Here is a 6938-nt window from a genome sequence, read left to right on the forward strand (position 1 = left end):
TTTTTGTTTTTTTTACAATTTAAATTATTATCATGACTTGAAATGCAAATATAAACTGTAAACTTTGAAAACTTATGCACAAATTTTGTAAACATATACAAATATTTATTTAAAAATGCAAGCCTTACATTGGCGTTTTTTTATTTTTTTTATTTTGTACAACCATTTAAAAACACTACTATAACTAAAATGAAAGAACAATCAGGTGTGACAATAAGATGCCCCACAAATTATTTGTGCCATTAAAAAACATGTTTGTCCGCCACAAGACATTCCATTTCCAGAGTCCAACAACATGTGTGAAATCTGAACTGCAAATGGTGTTGATTGAAATGTGCTCTGGCACAACCATAGGCATTACCACTGAAAACAAGAAAGAACGCTCCAAGGGCTGAACCAGTGCTGGACTGGGACAAAAAATCGGCCTGGGCATTATGACTGGAGACTGGCCCACCAGGTATTATAGGAACGGCAATAAAGCCTTTGAATGGAAAAAAAAGCTGTTGTGACAGTGATGTACACTATCTTGTTGGTATATATACTGCTCAGAAAAATAAAGGGACCACTTAACACAATGTAACTCCAAGTCAGTCGCACTTCTGTGAAAGCAAACTGTCCACTTAGGAAACAACCAAAATCCAAAATTCATTAACCTGCATTTCTACAACAATTTGCTGTTTCACTTAATGGCTAAATAAACAGATAAAAATCAATGCTTTGATTATTATAATCTGGTTCCTTATCCTGGGGTTTATGTGGTAACACTGCTGCTTTCATACTATGTGTCCACCAGAGAGCAGCTTTCAGTTTTCAGTTTTATTTGTCATATGCAAGTTAGCCCAGGGTCAACATTGCAATGAAATGTATTTGACGAGCAGAAGACAGTCACTCAGCAGAATGGTACAGTAGAAAAAATAAATAAAAAAAATAGTAAAGAGCAAAATATTAATAGGATGTAGTAAAAGAAAAAAAAAAGAGATTTCCAGTTAACTGACTAAATATATATATGTATATATAAATATATGTACACACTAGTGATTAAATAAAGAAAATCTTAAATAGGAATGTGATGTGGGGGCGGGGGATATTGCACAGTGGCAGGAATGAGCAGCAGTACAAACTGAACAGTACAAAAGTTTTTTAGTGGCAGTTATTACAGTATTGCACTTTTTTAAAAAAAATATAAATACCAATAAAGTGGAGTGACCAGTGCAGATTATACAGAGTACTTGTGAAGCTTCTGAGTGCGTCCTGTAGACTGTGTTGTGTGTGTTTAAGTGTTGTGGTTGAGGTGTCGTATGGCTTGATGGTAGAAACTGTTTTTAAGTCTTGTACTCCGAGCAGACAGACTCCTGTAACGTCTGCCAGATGGTAACAAGGAGAAGAGCTTATGTGCTGGGTGGCTGTGGTCCTTGATGATGCTGTGTGCTTTGCGGAGGCATCGCTGAAGATAAATGTCCTGAATGGCAGGAAGCCTCATGCCAGTGATGTGCTCTGCTGCCTTCACCACCCTCTGTACTGATTTACGGCTGCTGGCAGAGCAGCTTCCGTACCAAACTGTAATGCAGCTCGTCAGCAAGCTCTCAATTGCACACCTGTAGAAATTTGAGGTGATGTTGGCGTTCATGCCAAACTTCCTCAGCCTCCTCAGGAAGTAGAGTCGGTGGCGAGCTTTCCTGATAGCAGTGTCTGTGTGAAGGGTCCAGGAGAAGTCCTCGGTGATGTTGACTCCAAGGAATTTGAAGCTGCTGACCCTTTCAACCTTGACACTATTTACAGGGAGTGCAGAATTATTAGGCAAGTTGTATTTTTGAGGAATAATTTTATTATTGAACAACAACCATGTTCTCAACGAACCCAAAAAACTCATTAATATCAAAGCTGAATGTTTTTGGAAGTAGTTTTTAGTTTGTTTTTAGTTTTAGCTATTTTAGGGGGATATCTGTGTGTGCAGGTGACTATTACTGTGCATAATTATTAGGCAACTTAACAAAAAACAAATATATACCCATTTCAATTATTTATTTTTACCAGTGAAACCAATATAACATCTCCACATTGACAAATATACATTTCTGACATTCAAAAACAAAACAAAAACAAATCAGCGACCAATATAGCCACCTTTCTTTGCAAGGACACTCAAAAGCCTGCCATCCATGGATTCTGTCAGTGTTTTGATCTGTTCACCATCAACATTGCGTGCAGCAGCAACCACAGCCTCCCAGACACTGTTCAGAGAGGTGTACTGTTTTCCCTCCTTGTAAATCTCACATTTGATGATGGACCACAGGTTCTCAATGGGGTTCAGATCAGGTGAACAAGGAGGCCATGTCATTAGTTTTTCTTCTTTTATACCCTTTCTTGCCAGCCACGCTGTGGAGTACTTGGACGCGTGTGATGGAGCATTGTCCTGCATGAAAATCATTTTTTTCTTGAAGGATGCAGACTTCTTCCTGTACCACTGCTTGAAGAAGGTGTCTTCCAGAAACTGGCAGTAGGACTGGGAGTTGAGCTTGACTCCATCCTCAACCCGAAAAGGCCCCACAAGCTCATCTTTGATGATACCAGCCCAAACCAGTACTCCACCTCCACCTTGCTGGCGTCTGAGTCGGACTGGAGCTCTCTGCCCTTTACCAATCCAGCCACGGGCCCATCCATCTGGCCCATCAAGACTCACTCTCATTTCATCAGTCCATAAAACCTTAGAAAAATCAGTCTTGAGATATTTCTTGGCCCAGTCTTGACGTTTCAGCTTGTGTATCTTGTTCAGTGGTGGTCGTCTTTCAGCCTTTCTTACCTTGGCCATGTCTCTGAGTATTGCACACCTTGTGCTTTTGGGCACTCCAGTGATGTTGCAGCTCTGAAATATGGCCAAACTGGTGGCAAGTGGCATCTTGGCAGCTGCACGCTTGACTTTTCTCAGTTCATGGGCAGTTATTTTGCGCCTTGGTTTTTCCACACGCTTCTTGCGACCCTGTTGACTATTTTGAATGAAACGCTTGATTGTTCGATGATCACGCTTCAGAAGCTTTGCAATTTTAAGACTGCTGCATCCCTCTGCAAGATATCTCACTATTTTTGACTTTTCTGAGCCTGTCAAGTCCTTCTTTTGACCCATTTTGCCAAAGGAAAGGAAGTTGCCTAATAATTATGCACACCTGATATAGGGTGTTGATGTCATTAGACCACACCCCTTCTCATTACAGAGATGCACATCACCTAATATGCTTAATTGGTAGTAGGCTTTCGAGCCTATACAGCTTGGAGTAAGACAACATGCATGAAGAGGATGATGTGGACAAAATACTGATTTGCCTAATAATTCTGCACTCCCTGTATGTGGATGGGCTGGTGTTCCCTGACTGGTCGTTTCCGGTAGTCCACTATCATTTCTCTGGTTTTGCTGATGTTGAGAGTCAGGTTATTTTCCAGACACCACTCATACAGTGCCATCACCTCCTCTCTATAGGCCGTCTCATCATTGTCTGTGATGAGGCCTATGATGGTTGTGTCATCTGCTAACTTGATGATGATGTTGGACTCATGTTTAGCAACGAAGTCGTGTGTGAACAGGGAATAAAGGAGGGGGCTAAGCACACAACCCTGTGGCGTTCCTGTGTTTAGGATGAGTGGTGAGGAGGTGTGCTTACCAACTCTCACCACCTGGGGCCTGTTTGTGAGGAAGTTTAGAATCCATCTGCAGATCGGTGTTCCCAGCCCAAGGTTGACGAGCTTCGTAGCAAGTTTTGAGGGGATGATGGTGTTAAATGCCGAGCTGTAGTCGATGAAGAGCATCCTTGCATATGTATTCCCTTTTTCCAGGTGAGTGAGGGTGGTGTGCATTGCCAGGGCGATGGCATCCTCTGTGGCTCTGTTTGTCCGATAGGCAAACTGAAGAGGGTCCAGTGTGTTAGGGAGGGAGGAGCAGATGTGACCTTTGACCAGCCGCTCGAGGCACTTCATGATGACGGATGTCAGTGCAACAGGACGGTAGTCATTCAGACAGGAGACCACTGATTTTTTGGGAACGGGAATGATGGTGGATGTTTTGAGGGACGTTGGGACCACTGACTGCCTCAGGGAGAGGTTGAAGATGTTGGTGAACACCTCTGCCAGCTGGTCGGCACATGCTCTGAGAAGCCGGCCTGGGATGCCGTCCGGACCCGGAGCTTTGTGAGGATTGACCTTTTTAAAAGTCCATCTCACAGCTTCTGTTTTGAGAGTTAAAGTTACAGCCTCACTGTCCTCCTGAGGGTAGAGGATCTGCTCTCTGCTGTCTGCATCAAAACAAGCATAGAAGTTGTTGAGCTTGTCTGTGAGAGATGCAGTGGTCTGAGCACTGACTGTGTTGTCCTTCTTGTAGTCAGTGATGCAGCACAGTCCATTCCACAGTCACCTGGTGTCAAAGCTGTGGTAGCTGGACTCCATTTTGTCCTTTCTGGCCTTTTTTATGGACTTTCGGAGGTCATACGTGGTTGCTTTATATGCATCAGCATCCCCGGAGTTAAAGGCAGAGGTCCGCACTTTTAGCTTGGCACCAATGTCTTTATTTACCCAGGGTTTCTGATTTGGATATATGCGGACAGTGGTTTTAGTGATGGTATCGTCCATGCACTTTCCAATGTATCCAATGACAGAGTCTGTGAGTTCATCAATGTTGCCATCAGCTGCATCCACAAATATCTGACAGTCAGTTGTCTCAAAGCAGTCCTGTAGGACCTCCTCAGCTTCACTGTCCCATTTGTAGATGACCCTGGAAGCTGGTTTTTCCTGTTTCAGTCTTTGTCTGTATGCAAAAAGCAGCAGAATGGAACAACGGTCTGCCTTGCCAAAAGCTGGGTGGGGGAGGGGTTTGTAGCACTCTTTGAATGGAGTGCAACAGTAGTCCAGTGTTTGATCACCTCTTGTGGGGAAGGAGATGTGTTGATAGTATTTGGGGAGAACCTTCTTCATGTTGGCTCTGTTGAAGTCTCCCAGCACAATAAAGGCAGTGTTATTCTTTTCAATGCTACCAAATTTGATGGAGCCTCATAAAAACGTTTATTTGTTAAATTATTATTGTCATAAATTATCATCCTTTTAGCTAAACCTTTTATTAGTTTACCTTACCGAAATAAAAAAAAGTCAAAGTAATACAAAAAGGTTTTACAGAAAATGTTTTAAATGTTTATACAAATATTTATAATATATAGTTATAACCGGAGTTCATTTAAAATATTTTTAAATGAGTCCACCAACGATTTTCACTGTATGGTTCCTTTTTGCTAGTGAGGGTAATTCAAGGGCATAGATTTGGCATGGACGGAAGGAACATGTCCCCACCAATATCCAGCAATTATTGAATTGTCCCCACCAATAATTTGATCTCTTCGAGTAAAGGAAAACAAACCTGATAGAAAGAAAAAAACGATCTGTCAACGTCTCATTCACCCAGCGGTGCACAAAGAGTTACATTACGTTCTCTACTGGAGTCCTACCTCATGTGACAAATATGGCCAATGTGATTGGCTGTGCCTTTCAGGGAGCTCTGTTTAGTTTTAGCAGCAGCAAGCCTGCGCTGCGAGGACCTGCAAGGAGGAGAGGAGGATGGCAGCAAAAAGGAAGAACCTGGATATAAGAAAGTATTTTTCAAAGAAACCTGTAAGTCACTTAAAGTCAAGTTCACTCATAAAATGTGTCCGTCATAATAACGTTACAGGCTATGCTAGGCTTTGGTCCACATCAGTCTAAAATTGTATGTAACCATGTGTTGTAAAGGCTCACCTTTCAGCACATTCACTTCACCAGATGCACCTTGTTTCTTTTCCTCACCTTTGATTGGGGGTGGTGCTTGGCCTTAATTGCACTCACCTGTCACTCGTTATATAAGGACTGCACTCACCTACCCCTCACTCTTTCTTCACTCCCACATGGGGCGGCAGCTGAGGTGAGTTTCTCTTTGAGTCTCCTGAGTTCATGTATTATTTTGAGTTACTTAAATCATACTCTATTTCCTTTCAGAGATAGCAGTCCATGTGTGTCTTTCCTTTACCCATTATCCAATAAAAGGACAAAACCTGCAAATGACTGATGACTGCTTAATCTTATTCTAATCGGATGAGCCCATGATGATGACTACTTAAACCCTGAGCCTTCCTTCCTCCAAAACACCATGAATAACGTTTTTTGGAAACTAGCTGCACAACAGGCAGCACTATTAGTTATCTCAGTCTCAGAGTAGCATTTCTAATTTTGATTGAAAGTGTCAGAGAAAACGGCAGCCTCGAGCAAGCCAGGATATCAGTTTACAGAGACTGTTAGAATTATGTGTCTAACGTTAAAATGTTGGTGACACAATAATTTCATCCTAATGGTACTGATATTTTCATAGGGTTAATTTTTGAGACAAAATATCATGAGGTAGTCATGATTTTGCAAATATTCCACCTTGTAGTGCAGTTTCCACAAATTGTTTTAAAAATGCACTCACCCTACAAACATTACTGATGAGTCAAGATCTGCACAAATTGACAGAAACACTGAAGCAGCTACACATTTTATTCTTATTGTCATGTATGTGCTATTTGTCAGGTGAGAGAAGAACCAACACAAAGCTCAGAGAGCAATGGTGACACAAGATCACAGGTGAAATTGATAATTTTGTGGTAATCTTAGATGAGTAGTTTTATGGACAAAAACCACCAGGTCATTCAGTGTTCCTTTGGTGCTAATGTATAAGACATGTTGGTGTACTATAACTGAAGTAATGTTGTTAAGTCTTTAAAGTCATATTCTTTTATTGTCTTGACTCTTGACTGTATTTGAAGCTATTTTTATTTTTGTATGATACCTGATTTATATGGAATATGGCTGAAGTAAACTAAAGTCTAAAATACTTAGCCATTTCCTTAATAGTAATTTAACATTATAGAATTCACATATAAAACTATGAATTG

At 41.3% G+C, this 6938-nt stretch overlaps 1 protein-coding gene across 1 annotated transcript in view; it reads left to right on the forward strand.

Annotated features, from left to right (window-relative positions):
* Window positions 1-5867: 5867 nt before the first annotated feature.
* LOC100707639 (B-lymphocyte antigen CD20) overlaps window positions 5868-6938 on the forward strand; it is a 10573-nt gene continuing 9502 nt past the window's right edge. The window contains exon 1 of the mRNA XM_005456093.4: window positions 5868-5929. The gene's annotated coding sequence lies outside the window, so the exon portion shown is untranslated. The remainder of the gene's footprint in view (window positions 5930-6938) is intronic.

The sequence above is a fragment of the Oreochromis niloticus genome, linkage group LG11 (genome assembly GCF_001858045.2).
Source record: "Oreochromis niloticus isolate F11D_XX linkage group LG11, O_niloticus_UMD_NMBU, whole genome shotgun sequence".
NCBI classification, from domain to species: Eukaryota; Metazoa; Chordata; class Actinopteri; order Cichliformes; family Cichlidae; genus Oreochromis; species Oreochromis niloticus.